The sequence below is a fragment of the Molossus molossus genome, unplaced genomic scaffold (genome assembly GCF_014108415.1).
Source record: "Molossus molossus isolate mMolMol1 unplaced genomic scaffold, mMolMol1.p scaffold_m16_p_1, whole genome shotgun sequence".
NCBI lineage: Eukaryota > Metazoa > Chordata > Mammalia > Chiroptera > Molossidae > Molossus > Molossus molossus.
In genome coordinates, this window is record NW_023425344.1 from 169,591,790 (window position 1) to 169,617,107 (window position 25,318).

The following is a 25,318-nucleotide window of genomic DNA, read 5'->3' on the forward strand; positions in this document are numbered from 1 at the left end:
ACATCAGCTGGTCACCACATCCTATTAAGTCAGCTTCCTGTTTCTCACACTGATTTGCTCAGTTCCCGTGGTCATGGCACCATACTCATTCAGCCCCTCGCCACTTTTCTCCTCCTCCGTTGTTGCCGACTTACAGCTCATCTTTCTGCTATTACCACCATCCCCACCACAGGTACCACCCTCAGTTCCCTGCCCCCTGCCACTTCCAAATCTCCTTACAGCTGCTAGATTCTTCTTCCTAAAACATGGTTCTAAGTCATTTATTTCTGCCCCAATTTTGTCAGTGCTTCTGTACTGCCTACTACCTCCCTCCCCAGTCACTAGCTGCAAGGACCAGGTACAGGTCATTCTCAGGCCTCCTCAAACACTGCTTCTCCATGAAGCCATCCTTGCCTCTGCTGGGTTGCCTCTGAGCCCATGGCTCAGGCTTCACTTTGCTTCTTCCTCTTTCCTACTCTGTCAATCACTGTATTTCCTGGTAGCTTACTGTGTTTCTTTCTTTTTCTTTTTGGCTGGAATTTAAGATCAATGCCTTAATTATTCTTATATTCTCCATGGTGCCCAGAGAATGCCTTCTATGTGCCTGGTACTTGACAAATATGCTATATATTGATTCATAATTATATATTAATCCCCAACATCTTCACTTATTGTTTTAACACAATACACACAGCCAGTGTTCCATACTTTTGCAGTACTCCAAGACTCAGCACCTCTCTTTCTCAAACAGGACTTGTACTTTGAGAAAGAAAGTGAAAATGAATTTCTGAAAAGTCTGCTATGGTCACTTCCGGATTAGTAGGGAAATACTGAAGGAACCTGGAAAGTTCATTTCAGTTTGCCTTGCTGAGCAAGCTTATGTAGTTACCTGAATTTTAAAAATCCTGAAGGGCTTTATTTGTTTATTTGTTTATCTCCTAAGAGTTCTGAGTTCCTATGGGCAGAGACTGATTGAATATATTTGATGTTAAATGTTGAATGTACAAAGGAATATATAAAAATAGATTGTATAGTCCTGGCCAGATAGCTCAGTTGGTTGGAGCATCATCCCATGCACCAAAAGGTTGCAGATTCCATTTCCAGTCAGGGCACATGCCTGGGTTACGGGTTTGATCCCCAGGTGGGGCAAGTGCAGGAGGCAACCAATGGATGTTTTCCTCTCACATTGATGTTTCTCTCTCTTTTGCTCTTCCCCTCTCTCTAAAATCAATAAAAGTATGTCCTTGTGTGAGAATTAGAAAGAAATCTACTTAAAAAATAAATTGTATAAATATAAAGGCGCTGGAAATTTTAACATAATTACTTTTAAGATCTCTTCAAAGAATTAAAGATTAGTAATATATCTAACCCATAGTAATTTGTAACCTTTATTTTTAGTTCAGTACAAGGATTCCTGCATGAAAATAATTAGGTTAAATTATATGAAACTGATGATGTTTGAGCGTTTTAACAAAATAGCAATTTCGCATAATCAACCTACTGAAACACAGAACGGGATCAGTCTTGAATCTCTAGAACCTAGTATTAATGTTGAGGATCTATGTGCAGCTGGTTTTTTCTTCACCTCAAACTGGTTTGTTATTTTACTTTTGACTCAGTCTATGGAGAGAGCGTGTTAATAAGTAATGCTGTTCATTTGTCATTACTGGTAAGTATTAGCTTAATTCCCAGCTAGTTATCAGTTCATATTAGTTCATAATTAGTTGGTTTTATTGTAGTAATTAAAATATCAAATTAATTGAGTAGTTCCTTTACTTTGAAGTTGGCCTAAAGGTATATACATGCCACATCATGACCCTGACTCAGTAACTTTCATGCTCTTTGACTCATCCATTCATTTATTGTTTCATCAGCAAACATTTCTTGAGCACCTACTCAGAACATGCCATGCCAAACAGAAGAGGGTTTCTGACCTTAAGGAGAGCTGTCATGAAAAGTGCCAGGCCTATAATCTTTGCTCAACTGACAGTCACACAATGATAATCATCATCATCATCATGATCACAATCCCAACTGATAGGTAGCTATATTAGAATGGCCGCCATCAACAAATCATCAAACAACAAGTGGGTGAGGGTGTGGAGAAAAGGGGACTCTAGTACACTGCTCGTGGGAATGCAGACTGGTGCAGCCACTATGGAAAACAATATGGTGTTACCTCAAAAAATTAAAAATTGAATTGCCATTTGACCCAGTGATCCCACTTCTAGGAATATACCCTAAGAAGCCTGAAACACCAATCAGAAAGAATATATGTACCCCTATGTTCATAGCAGCACTATTTACAATAGCTAAGAAATGTCCATCAGTAGACGAATGGATAAAAAAGCTGTGGTACATATACATAGTGGAGTACTATGCAGCCGTAAGAAAGAAAGATCTCTTATCCTTTGAGACAACATGGAAGGACCTGGAAAGTATTATCCTAAGCAAAACAAGCAAAACAGAGAAAGACAAGTATCATATGATCTCATTTATTTGTAGAATATAATGAACATAACAGTATGAGGAATGGGGTAGTCCCAGAGACGTGGATGTGGGGTACAGACTGACAATCCCCAGAAGAGGGGGTGGGGGGGAGAGATAAACCACAGAACTTGTATGCATGTATGCATGAACAATGGACATAGACAACAAAGCTGGGGATAGGGCTAGGATGGTGAGGGAGGGGAGTATCAGTGGGGGGAAAAGGAGAAACATCTGTAACAAAAATTAATTAATTAAAAAAACTTCTCTTTATAATAAAGTCATTGATATATCCATATTTTTCTTCTTCTGGCGTTCTCATGACTAAGAAGAGTGAGAAAAATCCAAAGGAGACGGCTTCATTAAGTAAATGCTCAATTGTGTCAACTTCATAGAAATTTATTTAGACCTTTGTTCAAGGTAATCAGAGGCAATGGAATTTGAGTCCTTGCCCCCTCTTCTGCTCTTCCCCTACCCTAAGGCTCTAAAGCACCTGAGAAACATTTTACTGCCAGAGCAGGCTTCAAAACCTGTGCCACCAACACCCTCTTCTCTGCATCACCTGTTTGAGATGGAAGAATTAAAGTAAAAAAGTAACTGTCTAGGGCAGCGATTCTCAACCTGTGGGTCGCAACCTTTTTGGAGGTCAAATAACCCTTTCACAGGGATTGCCAAAGACATAACAGTAGAAAAATTACAGTTATGAAGTATCAACGAAAATAATTTTATGGTTGGGGGTCATCACAACATGAGGAACTGTATTAATGGGTCGCGGCATTAGGAAGGTTGAGAACCACTGATCTAGGGCTTTCTGGGGCCCTGATACTTAGCTCAGTTGGCAGTAGTAAAAATAAGAGTGTGGTTTCAGGCACCTAAGTGTGAAGCAGATTTACTGTGGTCTAACCCCTCATTTCACAAAAGTCTTCCATCGTCCACAGGGGGAACTAGACTGTAAGCCAGGATACCAAGGGCTAAACAAACCAATTCCCACTCCTGGAAAAGCAGCTCCGCTCATAAGCTCTAGAGCAGGACCCTGGAACATCAACCCTGGTCAGTACAGGCCACCTACTTATTTATTTAATTAATGTATATCTGCTTCGTACGTATGAGTCTTTTCCCCAAAATTTAATTGGAATTGTTATGAAAATTGTTCAGAAGAGGAAAGAGCTGAATTTTCTTAATTTCCACGCTACTTTTCTTCTGGCACCATCTTTTGATTTTTGTCTCTGCAACTTCATAATTTAGAAGAAATCAAGCCTGAATGAATTCTAAAGACCTTTGTTCATATTAGATTTATTAATTCTACTTTATTGAGAAGACTCGGCCCCCCTCCCTTGGCTGCATTATCTTGGGAGTGGTCAGGATTTCACTGTGTTTTCTTTGATATATATGCAGGAAAATAAAAGACCCTAAAATAAAATCCCTTACTGAACTTCTTCTCCCTGGGAAAGAATACACTTTATGGCCAGATGGAATGGCATCATGTCTCACCGTTGGGGTAGCACAGAAAAGACAACATCACTGAACACTTTCCTTTCTCATTCGGCGGAGGCTCCTTAGTTTTGTCAGGTGCTGTAACTTGGACCCAACACTGAGCTGCAGCTCAGGAGACAAAACAGTTGGAAAACTTGGGGAAAGGCTCTAAGGGTCAGTGAAATTTACTGTGGGCAGCTGCTGCTTCAAAGCCACTCTCTGTGCAGAAGCCTATTAAGAAGTAGTAGGTTACGTTCCTGCCGTTTCCCCCCGCATGATGGATGATGCTCTGAAAAGAGAAAAGACTTCCTGTTCCATGGAGGTGGCTTTCCTCCACGCTGACTCGCCGTGTTTCTCAGGCTCTCCCTGTTCCGTTTCTAACCATTGAATTCACTGCTCCACTACATTTAATAATAACCTGGGCTTGTCAGGAATGACTGACTGTGACTCACCAGTGACTGCTTGTCAATCAGCAGGACCTCCCACTCGCAGACAGGGGCCGAGCTGTGCTGTTGGTGCCGGGAGAGGGGCAGCGAGGGGAAAGAATCAGGTTGCATGAAGACGAACAACAGAAGAAGTTGCTTTAGAACTGGCTTGACCTTTTTTGTCTTCAGAAACATTTTCACTTTGCCTCCTGTTAAGAAATTATTCTTCCCTGGCCTTCTCTCGGGCCCTGGTACTTGCCAAGCTAGCCTCCACTACAGAGATTTTGTCCATGCTGTTCATTCAACTGTGCATGCCCTTCCCTGTTGGATTTACCTTCTTCACTGCTACTCATCTTTGCACTCTCAGTTTATGGAGATGCCCCCCAGCTTTTTTGCTTAGGTTGGTGCTCATAAGACAATGTCCCTTCCTTGATATGCATTGACCATCCTCTGTGCCCCAACTGCAGGATTCTCAAAGGCAGGGACAAAGGCTGTCAGTTCTTATCATTGTACTTTCAATGCCCACTCTTCAGTGTATATTTGTTGCTGCTGGATATGTTGGCATTTAAGTTCTATATTATTCAGAAAGCAGGAACTTGCATATCCTTTACACAGGCATAAATAGATGCACAATATTTATCATATGAGGTACATTTTAGAAGCAAAGCCAAGTTGCTTGCTTAGTAACAAGAATAGAAGCCCTTCCTTTTATGTGTGAGGAAAGTGTTTATAATTAATGCACACAAAAAATCTTATATCTGCCTACTAAATGAGTATACATATTTGAGTAAAGTTCTCTCTTATTGACCTTACCAAACAATGGCTACCAGGTGCTGGTGTGTGTTTAGGACAGACAGTCTTTGCTGTTGTGCAGAGATGACTGACATAGGCAAGATGCCTGCCCTCCTGAGGCTTATCATCTCAATAGGGAATATCGGATAAAGACTAAGGAAGAAAGTGTTTACTTGTGGGAATGTGGAAGAATCACAATGTGTAGGAGAGGAAGATCTAATCCTCTCCCCTGCTAAAGGGTTCGGTCTGTGGAATCATGAAGATAAAAATATAACTGACCCTCAGTCAGTGGTGACATGTAGATCTACTACCCATAAATCTGTGATTTCATTCTAAAATTAACCCAGTATTCAAAAAGGGGGATATATCAAGATTCCTTATAAGATTTGGAGATGGCAGCAAGTGCATTTTGTTGACTATTGTGTTTAGACGGAGCTAAGGAGTTAAGTATTCAGGAAAATAAAAATTCACATGGAGGTTCCCCCTTTTAGTCTAATGTAGAGGTTCCTTCCCTGTGAAATCACTGCAGGGGTTTCTGAAATTGATGTCAGGAAAGGAGAAACTCAAGGGATAAAGTTCTGGTTCCGCTCAGTCCTCCAACCAGAATGACTCCATGTTGTTTTAGAACTTAGGAATCTCATTCGAAGAAAAAATTTTGCTGCCACGATTTGCTAACTTTCACTTAAACTGCAGAGTCCAAGAATACTTCTGCAGGGCAGATGACAGTCGTGAGGCAATTTGAATGTCAGAGGAGCAGGATGGTAATAAACTGGGAGGTGTGAGCATAGTGTGTAGACAAAGAAAGAAGCAGAAACATTTCCTACGAGGAAAGCAAGAAATTGATAAGATTTTCACACTGATCCACTGATCAGTTGGAAGATTAGGTCAGACTGTGCTAAATCTATTCCGGAACACACAGGACTCTCCCTTGAGGTAACTGAGTTGAATAGGAAACAGGAGACAAACAGTTGCTTTGATTCACTCAGGAATTTCCTCGAATTTGCCTTCATGTTGCTTGGAGGCCCATTCTCTGGTGAAAATAGTGGGGAGGGTTGGAATGTCTGTGAAGTTATAGGACAGTGTGTTGATGGGCAACTCCCCCCACTTTTTTGGGCCCTTCCTCAAAGTATTTATTTAAGGTAGTAAATGAGGCAGAAGAGCAGGAGAGAGATGCCACCTTGAAAATGGAGATTTGGCTGTTCCTCGTGCCCATTACACCGCCAAGCTCTCTACTCGCTTACATTCCGTGTAGTGCTTATCCCAAAGATATATTTACAAATTGTTGTCACATGATCAGGGCTCTCTTATAGACTGTGATTTATTTTACTTTTGAATATTCTATCAAGTAGAAATATTTTCATGAGAATATAAAAACTATTTATCATCATTTAACAAGAATCTATCAGAGTGAGAGAGCAGAAAATAAACCCAAAGGAAACCATGTCTGGTTTAGTGTACTCTAAGACATATTGGACTTGCTCTAGAATATTCTGCTTTTATTTCTCATAGGACAAATAGGGATGCTATAGTTTTTATTTGGAAACTATTTCTATATATAATTTGTGTGTATACCAAAACCAAAATGAAGTTATTGAAACATTGGAATGTTAGAGATTATAAAATTCTTTGTAAATATCACTATCATATGGGCTTTGTCCTTTGTTTAAAAATAGGAAATTTAAATGTTTATTGACTATTCTTGAAAACAATAAAAATCTGCACCTTAAGCTATCAACAATTATAATCAGGATTCACTGAGCAGGTTGAGAAGAGAATTATTTTTAAAAGAAGGTAGCCCAAGATTATAAATTTAGTGGAATGGAAAAGATGGACAATAACTGTGTAATTGTGAATTTATGTTTACAATAGTGATAGTGATACAAAATACAATGTTCTTTGATTAAAAAGCATAACTGTATTCCATAGGTCAAGACCAAAAGAAGCATTTTTAGTTTACCTTCAATTTGATCAATTCTAAGAATTCTAAAAAAGGAAACAAAACTAACAAATATTTGCAAAAAGAATCAAATTAGCACATCTGATAGCTAATTTGATTGATCTATATCTTTTTAAAGTAACCCCAAGTATTTAGGACTGAATATAGAGTAGATCATTGGAAGACAAAGTTAGACCCCAACCAGAATCATTCCATTAAGTAACTTAGAAAAGTCTTTTCTCCACTTATAGAAACATCCACCTGGATATAAAAAAAAGAAGAAACTAAACTAAACTAATAAAACACATGAAAACTAAATTGATGAAACAGATATAAGAAAATCATGACCTTCCCCATCACAAGCAGGTTTGTAATTCTGGAAAAATGAAGCTGAATAGATTATGTCAATGTTGAATAGCTTATCTTCTTGAAATGCATAACTAAATTATAGTTCTGGGTAAGCACACTGAGTGGGATTATGTGATTATACTGTAGGCACCAATTCTACTTATATTTATATTCTCTAATGCTTAATGCCTAAGCATAGTTTGAGTGTTGACAAGGTACCAATAATATGACTCTGTCCTTTTACTGCCCCTCTCATGAGAGGATCTATAAGAGCTTTACTCACATTAGTGTGTTATTCCCAGGATTATTCTTCCTGTTGTATAACTGAGGAAACTGCTTCCCATGGATATAAGTAACTTGTTCAAAGGCTCAAATCGAGTCTCTAATGTGGCTACAAAGCCGCTCCTGAGTCCAGGGCTTGACTGTTCTACCCTTGAGATTAACACTTGAAAGAGGCATTCTGCGATGGCTCTCACCCAGAGAATGGTCATGTGGACCCCATTAAATTCAGAATCTGTAAACATACATGAGGGATCCGTTTTGTAGGGTCCATACAGAAAGAGTTTGCTGAGCAAATGAAGTAACACACATATATATAGAAAAATGGTTAACTTGCTGCTTAGAAAGGTTGGCAAGCATTTCCTGTTCATTGGCTTACACTCAATATGCGGATTATAAACAAACTATTGGTTCGCAAATTAGGACGGGTATAACTAAAAACGTTTTATTGGCATTTGGTTTGAGTCCATGATAATTAGTATTTATGGGAAAGTAATAAAACAATATCCATTTAAAAATATATTTACCCATTTTAGTTTTTCATGGATTTAGATTAGGAAATTGTATATGTGCATAAACAGTCTTAGAATGAAAGCACTAGCACGGCTGATGTGGCTCAGTGGTTGAGTGTTGAGCCATGTACCAGGAGGTTGCCGGTTTGATTCCCGGTTAGGACACATGCCCAGGTTGTGGGCCAGATCCCCAGTGGGGAGCATGCAGGAGGTGGCCAGTTTATGTTCTCTCTCATCGATGTTTCTCTCTCTCACTTCCTCTCTTTCTTTTCTCTCTAAAATCAATAAAGAAAAAGCTTTATTTTAAAAAAAATGAAAGCACTAAATATTCTTTGTATATATTGCAAAGGTGCAATTTCAAAAAGAGTTTTCAAGGGGGAGATGGAGAAGAGCACTGTGCAAGTGTGAATGCAGCGAACCTAGCGGACAAGAAAAGCCATTCTTCACTAAGTATGTCGAGTGTCTCTGCCTCAGTTAGCAACTTTCTTCACAAACGAAAAATAGTGCTGTTCTCTCTAGGGTCCCTTTGGGCTGTGCCATGTGATGAGGGGCCGCTGGGTCCTCCTGGCACTCTGAGCAGGCCTGCGGAACTGGAGCGAGCCTGGCCTGGCTTGGAATGAGGGTACATATACTTCTCCACCTGCAAGTTTGGTGGCTCATTTTGCAGGAAGGGTTAAATGTTGTAGTGGCCCCATTTCCCACCAGCGGAGGAGTCAAAACATGCCTTCTCCCAAGAGGTTATAGAATACCAAGTACAATAGCCTGCATGGCCAAGCACATTGATTCAGCTATTTTCATCACAGCCCCATGCGTGGCCTTGTATCTCTTTGTGTTGAAGGCAGATAGAGCTATTATGGTCCCTGCATGAATAATCTATTATTCTAAAATATAAATTTTCCCATTACTCTGTCAGCCATAAATACCTTCTTTGCTAACATGCTGTTCAGAATCACCACAATCTGAGGAGGGCCATATTATATCCTCTGTTCACATGATCTAAGCAGCATTTCTGCATGACTTTGGGGAATAAAACAGGAAAAGGGGGGAAATATTTAAAATAGAATACGCTTAATGGCTTTTTCACTTACCATTTCTTTAAAACACTTTAATATACTACGAGGGGATACGTACTGACCTTTGGTGGAAAGGGAGGCCTATTTGTAACCGAAAGAAAGTGGAAAATATTTCTGCAGCATTTGACTTTCTTTCAACCTCTTAAAAGACTAAAAAAATATGGAAGAATAAAATAAAAACGCAAAGGCTGCCAACGCAGGTCTCACAATTACTTTTGTGCCAAAAACTAAAATGACCGCTATTTATATAAATAGTTCTACCTCATTACCAAAAATAAAAATAAAAAATCTGGCTTAGTCAAAACAACATATCTACTACCTCCACCTCAAACTTGAGAATTAGGGAAAGCAGTAAAATTATAAATTATTAAAAGTGCATTCCACTGTGTTTGGTATGTCTAACCCTTCAAAGAGACTTTAGAGACACAAAAGGCTAGATGGGTATATGGCATTCTATTTTGTTTAATGAAACTGGGGAATACTTTATAGATTTCTTTCCAGATAAAACATATACTACTACTATCATTCCTGGTTATTTTTCAGATATTTCAGCTACTGGTACATATTTGATGCTATTTGGTTATGTTTTAAGAACATTGTGCTAAGGACTAGCATGGAGCCTAGTAGACAGAAACAAGGATTTAACACTAATAAAAAATTTATATGGGAGAAAAATAACTTTAGTAGCAGGCTTGAGAAAGGCTGAGTTGCAGGATAGAGTGAAGGTAGTGAGCTGGTTTGAAAAGTGTTGCAATTGTCCAGACAAAAGGTGAGGAAATCTCAGACCAAAACTGTGGAGATGGAGTTGAAATACTTCCAAGGGGTGGCATTGTTCATATCTGGCCTAGGGCTCTAATTCCCCTTCTATCATTTTTATGGGAAATATTGTTTCTGCCAGAAGTTATGTTTTAAGACAGAGAGAGAGGAGGGGACGCGTCTATCCTGGAGGTACCTCTCACAACAGCTTCAGCGTCTGGTGGATTCAAGGAGTTTAGAGTAGAGGGTGAGGGAATACTTCTAATCTCCCCACCTGTAGGGAAGGGCTATGTCTCTGCACTCTGGTATAATGGTCATGTGCAAAGGGCATTTTTGAGACACTATCTCATCACTCGGGAAGGGCGTGTGTTTCCCTTGCTCTTACCCTACACAGCTTTGGTGCCAACCAGAGAGCCCAGCTGCCTCTACTCCTCACCATCAGTGGAGCATGGATGGCAGGGAGGGGAATGGTCCCAGAGCTTATGGGACAAGACTGAGGCTAAAGTCAGTAAGGGGTCAGCACCATGCCTGGAGCCAAGGTGATCCTCTTGGGGACCATGCTGTCTTAGACCTTCCAGCCTTATATAGCGGTGGCCACTTCCTCAGCAAAGCCTTAGAGCAGTGTGACTTTTGGATATCTCGTGTCTGAAACAATTGGCTTGCTAAAGCTATTAGCCCAGACCATCTGAATCAGACGCTCTAGAGGTGGGTTTTTACAAGCTCGCTCAGATCATTCTGCACAGGAAAGTTGGAGAACCGTTGTCTTAACCTTAAACTTCCTCACCTTAACAGATGGTCATTAGTTTACAAACTAGTACAGTGACGACAGCCTTATTGCTGTCAGAATTCCACGTGAGCAATTAGGTTCCTGTGTGAACCTCCCTTTTTCTGATTATGGACACAAAGCAAGAGTTACACGTCATGAGAGTGGCTTCGTGCTCAGGGTGGCGTGGAGCGGGGAATCACCAGTGCTGTTCCAGTAGCTGTTCCCCGGGACTTCCTTGCTTACTTTGGCTGTAACTGTGTTTGATGCTGCTGAGCAAGACTGTGCGTACCTACAGCCTATAGCTTTACATTTCCCGCGCTAGAAGGATTTGCTGTAAAGGTGTCGGCCAGAAAAGAAACCAGAGAATAATGCTGAGGCCATCTTCAGGGACAGTCCCTGAGCAGGGAGGGAAAGGAAGGACTGAGGTGGCAGTGGGGTAAGGAGGACAAAATACAACACTGAACAGACAATAAGAGCATGACATCAGCACCGAGTTCACATTCCAACATAGGGAAGTTATATGAAAAAGCTACTCTTGAGGAACAGAAATAATTATGATGTTATGGTGATTTGAAAAGCATAGGCATTTATCTGGTATTACTTCTACCTGCTTTCTTCTTCTCTCTCCGCTCCTCGTCACTAGCCCCAAACAGAGAGATCTAGTTCTGTTTTATGAGAGCAATTTAAAAAAAAAAATCCTGACTGGGTTTTCATGGTTATCCTAGAAAGTCCAGATCACTTTCTCATTCACAAACACATGTCTGTATGTGGTTAAGTGGTCAAACTACTGAAACTGGAAGTGTATAATTAGATAGGAAAGGATTCACAAGACTAAAAATAGGGAAGACATAAATTGGCCTGTGAAAATGGATTGTGGTTATATAAACACCTGACCGTATTTTGGATCGAATATTTCCATTTCCATTTTCCCTTCTAAATTAAAAAAACAAAGACAAACAGAAAGGGCACACCCATGCACCTCTCTGCCTTGAGCATTTACAGGTTTCACACCTACCTCATCTCATGGATACTCAGAACAGTCCTGCAGAGAAGCAGGGAGGCAGTCCTTGTCCTAACGGACCGATGGGGAAGCTAACAGCCAGAAAGCTTAAGTGGTCTTCTGGACACTTTATGATCAGTCAGTGGCAAAAGGAGCACAGCAGCCGTTTCTTCTGGCCCCAAGTTCAATGACCTACTCTCCAATGTGCCGTCTTCTCTCTTGTCTTACTATTCAGGGGAAGATAGACACTCAAGCTGCTTTTTTGGTTACCAATTGTATTATTACTAAATATTTACTGGAACATCCATTATGTATTGGTCTGTCTCAGGACCAAACAGAGGAACTGTGCTCTAATTTGTGGAATCTAGATTCAGGAAATTCAAAGATGAGAAGGTGAAAATGTGCAAAAAAAATGGGGTTGCCCTTTCTTCGTTTCATATTTTTCTTTAGGTCTTTCAGGTCAGGTGGGGACATATGCCCTTTCTTCTCCTTCTCTTTGGCTTTGTGGAGAGCCTGTTTCTATGGTCCCTTGAGCCCTGGGAAGCACGGTAAAGACAGGACATACTGGAGTTCAGAGACCTTATTCCCAAGATTGGAAAAGTAGGTGAGGCATCACCCCTTCCACCAGCAGTCAGTGGGGGATTATAGAGAATTACAATATTTAAAGATACTTCTTGGGGTTTTAGAAAGAGTGGAGAGGAGAACGTGGTGATGTGAGTGAATAGAAGCAGTATGAGGAGCTTGGGATCTAGCAGTCCAACCAGCCAGCTCCACTTGCTTTCCCTGTATCATAGGATTCCTGGTGGAGGGGAGGAAGGAAGGACAGTGAGGGGCGTTTGGTGGAGGAAGCAGTGAGTCGGTTGCCCCTCCCCACCCCCAGCATGTGTGCCTTGGAGGAGCAAGGCACAGCGACACCCACAGAAAGCAAAACTGAGGCTTGCATTCACGCCACACACTCTGGACTTTCTCAAAAGACGTTTTCCACTGATAGGTGAGGCAACCACAAGAAGGACATAACAGTGATTTTCCTACTCCATGTTTTGAATGGTAGAATCATTTATTTACTAAGTAACGAAAAGGTTAAAAGTTTGTGGCGTCAATATGCACAATCTGGCAAGACAGTTTTATTATTTTTTCTTTAAAAAATTTTTTTCTTTATTGATTTTTAGAGAGAGAGGAAAGCCAAGGGAGGGAGAGAGATAGAAACATCGATGAGAGAGAACATTGACCGGCTGCCTCCTGCATGCCCCCCACTGGGGATCAGGCCCACAATCTGGGCATGTGCCCTGACCAGGAATTGAACCCACCACCTCTTGGTGCATGGGTCGATGCTCAACCGCTGAGCCACACCAGCCAGGCTAGCAAGACAGTTTTAAAAAGCAGGCATGAAGAACTGTGTTTGTTAATCTACTAAGAAGCTGGTTGCAGAAGTCAGTTTTGGAGTCTGGTCTTCTGGAGGCTTCCTGTAGGTGGTTTGGCTCTTTCCACTCTGCTCTGACTTCTCTGTATGAAGACCTCATACAAGCACTTGAAAACCAAGTGGCTTCACTCAGTGTCCTCCTAACTCTGACTCGTGTGTGTGTGTGTGTGTGTGTGTGTGTGAGCCTGGCAGTATTATTTGGGAGGAGATTGTCAGTCTCCCATATCAGGGTAAGGCTCAAAACCTGGTAATGAGATTAGTTTCCACAAGGCATAGTTAATAACTCTTAATATCTCCGATGGCAGGAGGCTTACCTCTGAACTAGTGCTTGGTATTCACTGTATGAAGGACCATAATGAAGCACATAACTGCAGGGAGACTTCAAAGGAGTTTCATCTTTGAGATTCTTAAAGAGTCAATCTATTAAATAGGTTCTTAATTATGGACTGTTTTACAGACTCACTTTATTCTTCAGTATGTGAAATGAGTGTGCGTACTGATTCATAGGACAAAACCTAAAAGTGGATGTTGCTAGAGCTGAAGTTGTCTGTGTTACGGAGTCTCAGACAGGAGGGCCCAGGGGGCTGGTGTGCTCACCGCGTGCGCTGTCTGGCATGTGTTAGGCAACGTGGGACGATGGAGCATTTGTAGGGGTTTGGCAGTTTGGCCCTCTGGGAAGCACACCTGGAAATGGCCTGGCCGACGTATCCTCAGTCGCTGTTTATGTGTATGTAAAGGTCTAATGACTGCTTTAAAAAATATAAGCCTTCATTTATCTCTGAAGTCCTTCTTCCTTTTTTCTCTTGTAACATGTAACCCAATCATGTCCTATATTATATGTGGTCAAGGTAATAACACTATATTTCATCACTTCCATCGGAAATGTCAGACTTTTGCCTAGAGTTGTTGAGGAGAGAAAGATACACATACACACACACACACACACACACATATATATAATTGAACATAAGCAACATTCTATGTGAATGAATATCAGTATGAGAACAAGGTCTATATAATAAAATAATTCTTGTAACATGGCCAGAAGCCTATGCTAACGCTAATTGTTAAGGTGGACATAGTGAATTACATTGAAAAGGCATCAGGTAGCAGGCACATTTTTCTCATCAGAAACATTGCTGTTTCTATGCGATATTTATACTAGCAGCTGCATTTGAAATTCTAATCAAAGTTAAATTTTGTTCAGACAATGTGATTGGCTTCTCAGATTTGGGGGTTTTATGACATTTTAGTTGTAGTTGGTGACAGAGGGTTTTTGAATGTTGGTGCTTGTCTGGAGAGGGGGCTGTCAGGTCTTAATACTGACTGTGGAGTAGGATCTATAGAGATTACCTGTGGTACCCTCATCCCCGCTCCCAAACAACGTATGTTAAAGGTGAAGGAATAAAAATCCAGAGAGGGGGAGTCCCTTATCCAAGGTCATATAGAACATTAGTGAGTGAACCAGGATGGGAACTCAGGGTTCCAGCCAAGGACAGCCTGGTTCACCCCGGCATCAGCTGTGAACACTTTCCCCAGACGTCCTGATGAGCCCCAAAGAAGACACCTCTTGCTCCCTAGGGCCTCGGCAGGGGGCAGTGCCCCTTCTTGAAGTGGATCTCTGTGCGGTAGCAGCGCCTGGCCCAGGAATGAGGGGAAAGCAGGAAGTAAGAGGGAAGAGAAGGGGAGAGGGTATGATGGCCATGGAGAGTAGCCTTTGTCTCAAAAATGAGATGGACTTTGTTTTGTGACCTACAGAGGCTCTCTGATGGCCAGAATGCCTTGAGCAGCAGAGAGCATCATTTGAATATGCGTTCAGCTTTTCAGCATGGTACCTTTCAGAAACCATACAAATTTGGGTGAGAAACTCTGATTTCACTTCTGTTTGTATGCATACAGAGACAATAACTGGGGCTGCCTGTGAATGTTGACCTTTTATTCGTACAAGCTACTCTGTCACCATGAGCAAGCCACATGACATCATCTATAAAGGAAAGTATCTATTTTTGTCACTCTTAAAAGTAATGGTTAGATAATAAGGCATTTAGCATAAAAATCTCATAAAACCAAATTTCAGGGTTTTTTTTCTTTCAGCTTCGATGGCTATCTCTGTGATTAGTGAGTTACTTCTGCTGAGATGCTTAGGGAACTCATAAATATTGATAAAAATGGTTTGAGTTTCCATATATCTAAACACTAACATAATTCCTCTTCAGCTACATAAAGTAGAGATATGATAATTACTCTATTTGTTGCAAGAATAAATAAATGAATGAGGGAATGCTAGGGAGCTAAAAGTGGCTGACTAAATTAACGGAGATTGAGCTACTTAAAAAAAAAAAGTTTGGCAACATTAGCTTGATGTTATTTGGTAGACACAGTAAGGTACAGTATGCATTACTAACCTCATTAAGTTCCAAATAAAACCCTATACTTTACACCATTTCTACAAGAGGTTTTATTAGATTTCCTTAACTGGTGTCATATTTTTTGGTCAGGGCATTTTTAACCAGCTTCACATAAATAAAGTTCTATTTTGTCACCATGTCATAGTAAAATAAACTGCTTGTACTATGCATCCCAGCCAAAGCCAGAGCAGACGGGGAAAGGATATAAATGTGTCAGTATTCGGGGAGAGAAAACACATAAATGCACATGGCGACTCTTAACTCCGAGGCTCAGCGTGATCCTAATTCATTTGGGTGACATTTAGAAAGCTACTCCCAACATAAATAACATGTATGTGGTGGGGGGTATCTCTGACAGACACAAAGTTGGAAAAAAATGGCCTGAGAGAAAGCACATCAGATTTTACAGGTGCTCAGAACCCTGATGTACAGTGATGGATGACCTTTTCGCGAAGGTTGACATAATGTTGAATGGAATGTTTTGTTTATATCTGGTACCGAGTTTATTGACCAGCACCAAAGGGTAGGACCAAGCTGGGAGCTGAACAGTCTCTACTTTTTTCATTTTGTGGAAACTGGTTTCTAGGTCCCACCCCTCACAGGCAACAGTTCTTAAGTTGTTTCACAGATATCATTCCCCAAGATGAATTGCTCTCTTTAAAAATAATCTTAGGCGTAAGTATTCATTACCAGAGGTGCAATTGTTGATGGGTAAATATGAAAAATTAAGCAGAGAAGGTTTTTACCACATTTATCATACATCTTTAATCTTGATTTGTCATCTCTAATGTGTCTACAGTGAAAATTCCTATGATTAATGGTGAGTTGCTACTGAGAGTGCCTATAGATAAAAATCACAAAACTCTGAAATATAAGAGACCAACAAGTCAGCCGGGCCAACTGAACGACAACACAGACTTGTCCCCATGGTGCTCTTTCCCATGTGGATGGAAATAGTTACAATGAAAACTAGGAACTAGGAAAAACTTTTAGTATCAATCCAAGTGATAATTTCCATTCATTGCTTCGTAGGAAATTATCACTGTACAAAAGGAATCCCTTTGGGAAAGCTTTCCAAGTACTTAGCATAAATTATTTCTCTAAAATGTCAGCCATTATACCTAGTTATTATAACCTCTTGAGCAATGCTGTACATTATTCTTTCTTGATGGTTATACCTTTAAATGTCTTTTATTTTTGCTTCCATCTTCAGCCACTTGTTTTTAATCCTCACCTGAGGATGTTTTTTCAAAGATTAGAGAAATGGTAAGGGAGGGAGAGAAACATCAGTGTGAGAGAGACACACTGATTGGTTGCCTCCCACACAAACCTGATCAGGGCTGGGGATTGAATCTGAAACCCAGGTACGTGCCCTTGACTAGAATTAAACCCACAATATTTCTGTCCGTGTGCCTATGTTCTAACCACTGAGCAAACCTGGCCAGGGCTCTGTCTTCAGTCAGTATTAGTTTGTTTGCTCAGTTGTTCATCCTTTCATTTATTCATTCAATAAGTATGTTTGAATGCCCACACTGTGTCAGGTTTTGAGGAGGACACAAAGACGCTGCTTCAGGCAAGGAACTTTCAACTGCCTTAAAAGGTAGTAGAGTAGATAAAACAGCTGCAAAAATGTCCCCAATATAAGGTAGAATGTGATCCATCTCTTTAGAAAATTACAGATCTAGTTGAAGGTGCAGATGCAGAAATGATCATTAGTGCTTACTGGGGGGCCCTGGAAAGACCTTCTAGCGGCAGGCCTTAAAGGATGCCTGCAATTCACCCTCCAGAGGACAGGGTGCAGTAGAGGAAAGCAATCTCAGGCCCAAGGAAGATGAGAAAGTCCCAGAAGAAGGGAAGGAAGAGAGACGTGAAGGAATCAGAAAATAATGGAAACATAAGTTGAGACCAGACCAGCAAGGACCTTGAGAAGCCAAGCTAAACATGTCAGGCCTCTTCCATGGTCAATAGGGAGGAACTGAAAGTCTTCAGCAGAAACCAGCTTGGTCAGAATTGTGCAAGGGAAGAGCTGTCCCGCGTGGGGTGAAGTTAGAGACCAAGGTGAGGAGGCCAGCTGGGAGGCTTGAGGAGATGGAGAGAATTCTGTATAAGAACATGGAGAAGAAGGGAGCAATGGAGTAGAAACTTGAGGCCGTGGTCATGGAAGAGGATGAGAGACATTCTTTACTGGGGTTGATGCATCAAGATCGACTTTCAGGGTTTCAGCTGAGTGGCGGGGAGAGTCAATAAAAACGTGAGCAAGTTCAGAAGAGAAGGAATGACAGGTTCAGTTCTGGACACCAGTATAATCTGGTTCTACAGAACCCTGCTGACTCAATTTGTATATGTCTTTGAATCTTTAACTTCTAGCAAAGTGTGGATGCTGAATAAAGTCTGAATGTTATTTAACAAGCAAATTGTCCCATGTCCAGTAAGCAGTTAGAAAATCAAGCAATTCATTATTTTCTCTCTTCACAATGTCTAGTACATAGTATACACTTAAGCATGCATTAAATATCTAATAAGTTTTATTTCTTAACCATAAGAGTCGTTAAAATGCATAAGTGGTAAAAAAATTTTTTTTGAATAAATTTCTATATTATTGTGATAATTTCCACAGTGAAAGATGTATACCCTCTCTTTCCAGTTAATACTGAACACAGTATTTGAAATATATGGTCTGATGCTGAGAAACTTCTTATACTGAAAAACTGTGCCAAAATTAGGTTCTGCCAGTAAACAATATTAACTTTTAGCCATTTATTTGCAATATATAATAAAGAAAATTATCTAAAAGTTCTTCTTTAGTTTTGTATTTTATTGAATATTAGAGTAGGCACAGATTCCTGTTTTTCAGGTTGAAGCTAACCACTTATACTTTTTTTAATGCAGTTTTGTTCTGTTGTGATTTTTTTCATGGTATTCCATATTTCTGACTTTATATATGCTTTAGGATTTGTGACTCGATTTTATCGGCTGTTTATGCCATATTCATATTCAATATGAATCTTATGGGTTACAAAACAGAGATATGAATGCAACCTTTGTTATTTAGCTCAGCCTGCCATTTACACAAAGTAGCCTAGAAATACCCTGCTGTATTTATATGAAATTCAAAAGTCAATGATTAAGAAACATCTTAAAGTTCAGGCACATTGCTGATTAGTAATAGCTTCTAGTATGTCTTGTTATCATTAACCAAATATTTCCTGACATTCAACCCCTGATAAGCAAAAGCAGTGTTTAGACATGGACCATAAGACAGACAATTGATACTTCAAAACTAAGTACAAGTAACGAAAGCGTAGCAAAATGATAAAAATCAAATTCCATAACACTGCGGAAGGATCCAGAGAACACTGTGTAGCCATAGCTTGATGATAGGTGAGTAACCAGATCTAAATGTTCTGTAAATATCCAGTTATTTGAGTGCAGTCTTCTGGAATATCCTGTTCTTCATTCCTGAAACATGACAACTTGGAGGCTGAGTCCAAACTATAGAAAGTGTTGTCTTTTTGCCCAAGAGACAAAAATATAAAAATCTTTAAGAACACCAAATAATAGACAACTCTTCTCCCCCCCGAAAAAATAGATGCTCTATTTCCTGTTTCATTATCTGTACTGTCAAGCACTGAAAGGATGGAGATTGTCTGATGACAATCTTTCATTTCACTATGATCCTCCTTGTTTGGGTTCATGTTTACCCTGCATTCATGGTTCCTGGAGCAAAACTACCTGAAGCAAAGGCAAAAATGAAGCCATTGCAAGATTCCCTGAATTGATTCTGTGTTTGTGTGCAGAGCTGTGCTGTGCATCCACAATGGCAGATCAAGATTAATCTCTCTGTTCTGTACATTCCTTGTAGGAGATAGGCTCCCACAGCCATCTAGTTCCACAGTAGGGAAAACAGACCAACACATGGAATTGAGTAAGTGTGTTTGGTGTGCCTGGGTTTCATTCATTCATTTGTTTATTCCTCCATTGATGCATTCTCTCATTCATTCACTCACTCACTTATTTATTTATAACAAGATTAACAAAATTTGTTATTTTAGGCACTGAAGTCAGATGATAAAAAAAGTAATCCTTGCCCTGGCCGGTTTGGCTCAGCGGTTGGAGCGTCAGCCTGCGGTACAGAGAGACCCGGGTTCGGTTCCCGCTAAGGGCATGTACCTCGGTTGCAGTTTGTCCCCGGCCCTGGTTGGTCGTGCGGGTGGCAGCCACTCGATGTGTCTCTTCACGTCGATGTTTCTCTCTCTCTCTCTTCCTCTCTCTCCCTCCCGCTCTATCTGAACAACAACAAAAAATGTCCTCGGGTGAGGATTAAAAAAAAAAAAAAGTAATCCTTATCCTTATCTAGTGGAACACTTACAAATGAACGACTGTCTGATACAATGTGATTACAATTAGGATATATTCCTAGGAGTGGGCTCACTGCGTCAAATGGCAGGTCCGTTTTTAATATTTTGAGGAAATTCCGTACTGTTTTCCATAGTGGCTGCACCAGTCTGCACTCCCACCAGCAGTGCACCAGGGTTCCCTTTTCTCCACATCCTCGCCAACGCTTGTCCTTTGTTGACTTGTTGATGGCGGCCATTCTGGCCGGTGTGAGGTGATACCTCATTGGAGATTTAATTTGTATCTCTCTGATGATTAGTGACGGTGAGCATTTTTTCACAGGTCTCTTGGCCATCTGTATGTCCTCTTTGGAGAAGTGTCCATTTAGGTCCTTTGCCCATTTTTTAATTGCATTCCTTATCTTCCTTTTGTTAAGTTATATGAGATCTTTATATATTTTGGAAATTAACTAGATGTATCATTGGCAAATATGTTCTTCCATACAGTGGATTCCCTTTTCATTTTGTTGATGGTTTATTTTGCCATGCAGCTTTTTATTTTGAGGTAGTCCCATTTCCTTCTAAAATAGAATGAATTTGAGCAAAATGTTAAGGGAAATGGAAAAAGAAAATATGTACCCTGATCGGGTAGAATTAAGAAAAGGCTCTACAGTTAAATAAGTGACTCCTAAATATTGTTACCTACGCCATGACTATTCATGATGATGTTTTTACTGGGTGGTGTGAAATAAGAAAAGTAAATAATATATCTTCATATAATTAATTTAAATTAAGTCAAAGAACTGTCTTTTTAAGGATTGTGTCCTTACTACTTCTGTACTATTACAAGTCTTCTTTCTTTCATGAAATAATGGTGAAAGTAGGAAGGGGTAATCTAAAGTTTTTTCTTGCTTGGCAAAATAAAAAGTTGGCAACTCTCTGTTACTCTTCATGATTAAAAAAATTTACTGGTATGTGAAAGGTTGTAGTTTGAGGACCACCAGTATTTGAGGCGTCCTTTTTCTTAGGTTTACCCATTTCCCAAGTCCTGATAATAATTAGAAATTAGTAAATCCAGGCAGTTAATTTTTTTCAAAAGGTTAGACTACCTGAAAATATAATTAGCTTTAAAGAGGGTAAAGTGTCTTCACAGACAATTCTGAAGAGGCAAAGTTATCATTGAATAAGCTTTTGACAAACATTTCCTATTCACGTCCTCTGTGAACTCCTAGTGGTCAACATGTTTTACCACAAAATTGACCCTAATTCAACATCAGAGACAGAAGGATTTGTAGCATGGACTAGTGCCTGCTTCAGTGAGATATGCTTCTGCAATAAGTGGATTTGTTTGTGCCTCCACTATAATCATACAAAACTCCGAGTTCCACGGCCTCATCGATAAGGAACAGCTGAACTTGATGAAATTTACTGACATTACCACTCATTTAAGCCAAGTTTTCCTCACTGTGACCCGCATCCACAGCAGGACTCCGGAGAAGTAACCAGAGGGTTACGGGTCTGACATCCAGGGCCCTAGTGTGTGCAGGTAGTGGATGCCAAACAAAAGGGCCAGTACCACAGCCCACTCCCTCCGCATCCTGGGCATGTCCAATACACAAAGAGACTCAGAGCAATAAGTATGTCCTGAAGGGGATCTTTTTACTCTGCAGTAGTATCGAAATGCCAGTTCTTACCCAACCACACGGCAGAGTATTTGAAACAATGTGAGCATGAACAGTGATATTTAACTATGGAAATAAAATATTGAACTATTCTTATATACGCACACACATGGTGAGTTTATTTGTATAAATCTCAGACTCATTTCTTCCAAGACACTGGCCTTGTCTCTATTTCTAGAAAGAAAATAGTAAGAAGCAGTTGGCATTGTTTTGCTTTTACTTGCTATCAAATAAAAACCACAGCTCAACTGGACAGTTTCACAATGGCTAAAATTTAAGTAGAACCAGCCTATGTTTTTAGTGTAGCATATGTGCCTAAAATTTAGAATTGCAAAGTGTAAGAGAGGATGGAGTTTTAAGGATAGCTTTACAGTCTATTGAAGTTTCAAGAATTTTCTATTTAATCATGGAACTTTGGGATATTTTAGAGGTCAAATAAACTTTTCCTTTCATTTTAAGTTTGAGGAAACGGAGGCCCAGAATATGTAAATAACTTTTTCAAGAAAGCATAACCAGATCTAGACTAGATCCTCTCAATAACAATTAAATTGTTTAAATAATAGTGCATTTTGTTTGTTGATGCTTTTGCGAAAACAATTCTTTGCAAAAATAAAATCTGTTTCTTGCACAAACATGTAGACAAAATAAATGACTCTGTTTAATGAACAGGTCTACGGATAAGGAAAGCCATGTTTCTTTTATTTCCCCAGTGACATGGCCAGAGTAATTGACGGTATATGCATTGGTCAATAGGGAGTTTGAAATTTTGAGATGCAGAGTATTGTAATGATTCAGAGACAAGTGTCGTGGAAATAATATAACTAACCACTAGTCCCCAAATACCTTGTTATATTATTTTTGAATGCTCTCACTTTATTTTAAGTTATTATATTGCTTAAACCCTATTTCTGAACACAATTATTGATTGCTTAAACATAGGCTATCTATCTTGGGAATTATTAGCGATTTCTTTTTGTGTCACGGCAAGAGAGAAGTCAATTATTGCCCTTTTTGTGTGATATCAAGGAAGGATAAGTAGTTCATAGTGTGTGGCTCAGTCAACAAAACACGGTCTCTGAGAGAGACAGAGAAAGCTCTCTCTATAGAGTGTGGCAGATGGGTTGACTTCAGATCGCTTCCTTTTTGTTTTTGTTCCTGGAGATTCAAGGGCACAGAGCGCTCCCAGTGTGGTTCCAGCAACCATGGCTGAGGAAGTCTGGGACTTAGATTGTGGAACTTCGCATTTGGACTCCTGGAAAGTTGTTGTGGGGGGAGCATGGAATGTCCACCTCTCACTGCCTGGTTGGAATGTCCTTCCACACTCTATGACAAGAATGGAGGGACTTGGGCTTTGATTCCTGGGACTCCAGATTTTTCTAGATAATGAGAGTCGAGAAGTCCACGCAGTCCATTTTTTTTCAAATAAAAATTTACAAAACAAGTGATTAGATTACCCCCCTGCAATGAGAATAGAAGGTGTAAATTAAGCTGTGGGGTAAGTTGTTGCTGACCACAAGGTAAATACCTGATTGGTGTAACACCAGAAAGTTACTCAGTGGTTTTCACACTGCCCTCCAACTAGAATGAAAACTCCTAGTGGCCAGGGACTGTGTGTGCTTGTTCACCACTGGCATCCCCTAAAACATGAGAGGAGCTATGTATCAGTCTTCTAGGGCAGCAGTAACAAAATTCCACAGACTGGGTGGCTTAAACCCAAGAAATTTATTTTCTACAGTTCTACAGGCCAGAAGTTCAAGATCAAGGTGCCAGTAGGGTTGGTTTCTGGTGGAAACTCTCTTCCTGGCTTGCAGACAGCTGCCTTCTTGCTGTGTCCTCACATGGCCTTTGGAAAGAGAGGGAGATCTCTAGTGTCTCTTCTTCTTTTTTCTTTTTCTTTAATATGTTTTTGTTGATTCTTTAGAGAGAGAGAAACATCAATGTGAGAAACATCAATCAGCTGCTTCCTGTACGCCCCCTACTGGGGATCGAGCCTGCAACCAAGGCATGTGCCCTGGCTGACAATAGAACTGGGACCTCTCAGTCCATGGGACGATGCTCAATCCACTGTGCCCCACTGGCCTGGCTAGTGTCTCTTCTTCTTATAAGGACATCAGTCCTATCAGATTAGGGTCTCACCCAATGACCTCATTTAACTTTACTACCTCCTTAAAGAACCTATCTCCAAAATACACAGTGTGGAGCTCAGGGCTTTAATCTATGAATTTTGGGAGAGGAACACAGTACAATCCATAACAAGCTAATAAAGTTTATTGGATAAATTACTGGATAAAATAAATGTTGTTCTGCAACAATACATAATACATGGTTTTATAAAGGTATCTTGCAGCATATTCCATGGTCTATCATTTCCCCAAATATGCTCTATGGGATACTCTCAAGATGCTCTGTGAGAACAGGATTTACATAGTTTAAATAGGTTTAGAGAACTTTCTGCATACTGCATCCCTCTCTTGGAGAGTCAGATTATACATCAGCATAGTAAAATTTCTGAGATATACTTCAGAAAAGAAAGCTGTTTTACAGGATTTAACCCAAAGTTCCATGTTATATCCATATATTGGATACAGAACCTTCTCTCTCTCTCTCTCTCTAAACACACACACACACACACACACACACACACACACACACACATCAGTAGATGTCCTTAAAGAAGCCCGTTGCTATCTATTTGCCCACTTTGGAAAGTGCTTGAACCCATGCTGAGGGGCAGTATTCTCAGAGTTGGGGGAACATTTCTCATTTATCCTGTTTTACATTTGCATCTCAACTCAACTCCAGACTCTCAGACAGTGGGAATCTGGAAATGGCTATTACTATATAAACTTAAAATTTGTATCAATGCATTAGCGATAAAAATGAAAATTGTTTAACTAAGGTAAAAGTGTATTCCATAAATATGGAAATAACTGTAGAAAGGAGAAACCCTTTGTTTGGGCATGGGGCATAGAAGGGGTGAGGGATGATAGATGGGGAGGGGGTTGGGAGAAGCAAGAAAATTCCTGAGAAAGAAAAGGATCATGTGAGAGATGATTTAACATTCATTGTGCCCTAAAGACAGATTTAAAGCTCATTTTGAATTGGTTTGGTTTACAAACTGGTTCACTTTTTAATTAACTTTTTTTGGTGCATAACATGAATTTTAAATCTTCATTGAAATACAGATGTTAATAACAGTACATAAAAGGCATGACTTGTATAAGTGTCCACCACCAGAGTCAAGGGGAGAATAAAGACAATTGCACAGATGACTACAAGTCAAGGTCAGAGTTTCTCACATTACATTGCCAAAGATGAGCTAAGGGTTTTGAAACTGCCTGAAAGTAGGGGACATTTGACTGTGGTAATTGAAACAAGTCATTTTTTCCCTTTGTGATACTTACAAGGAAAGGAACTGGATTGGTAGACACTGGCCTTTTAAAGAATCTATACCTAATTCTGGGCTTAACCAGAATCCATTACTTTATCAATCTAAACCTCAATTTCCTTGTTTGTAAAATGAGGAGTTTAGACAAGGTGATTTCTCAACCAGTTTTCACACCCTGTGACTTTTATCCATGAGGTCAATTGTAGTAAAACAGATATGTAATGAAAACCACATATGTAAATTCAAATTTTTGAGTAGTC

The 25,318-nt window shown here is 40.0% G+C and overlaps 1 protein-coding gene across 11 annotated transcripts in view; it reads left to right on the plus strand.

Annotated features, from left to right (window-relative positions):
- Positions 1-25,318, plus strand: part of SLC25A21 (solute carrier family 25 member 21) — a 463,129-nt gene that overhangs the window by 173,726 nt on the left and 264,085 nt on the right. For 2 of the 11 annotated variants that reach the window (XM_036256656.1, XM_036256684.1), the window contains exons 1-3: positions 1,854-2,020; positions 2,796-2,886; positions 7,344-7,458. The exons of 6 other annotated variants lie outside the window; for them this stretch is intronic. The gene's annotated coding sequence lies outside the window, so the exon portion shown is untranslated. Of the gene's footprint in view, positions 1-1,853; positions 2,021-2,795; positions 2,887-3,404; positions 3,517-7,343; positions 7,459-19,516; positions 19,580-25,318 lie in introns of those variants that run through there. 3 more of the 11 variants (XM_036256701.1, XM_036256676.1, XM_036256807.1) reach the window with 3 other exon arrangements.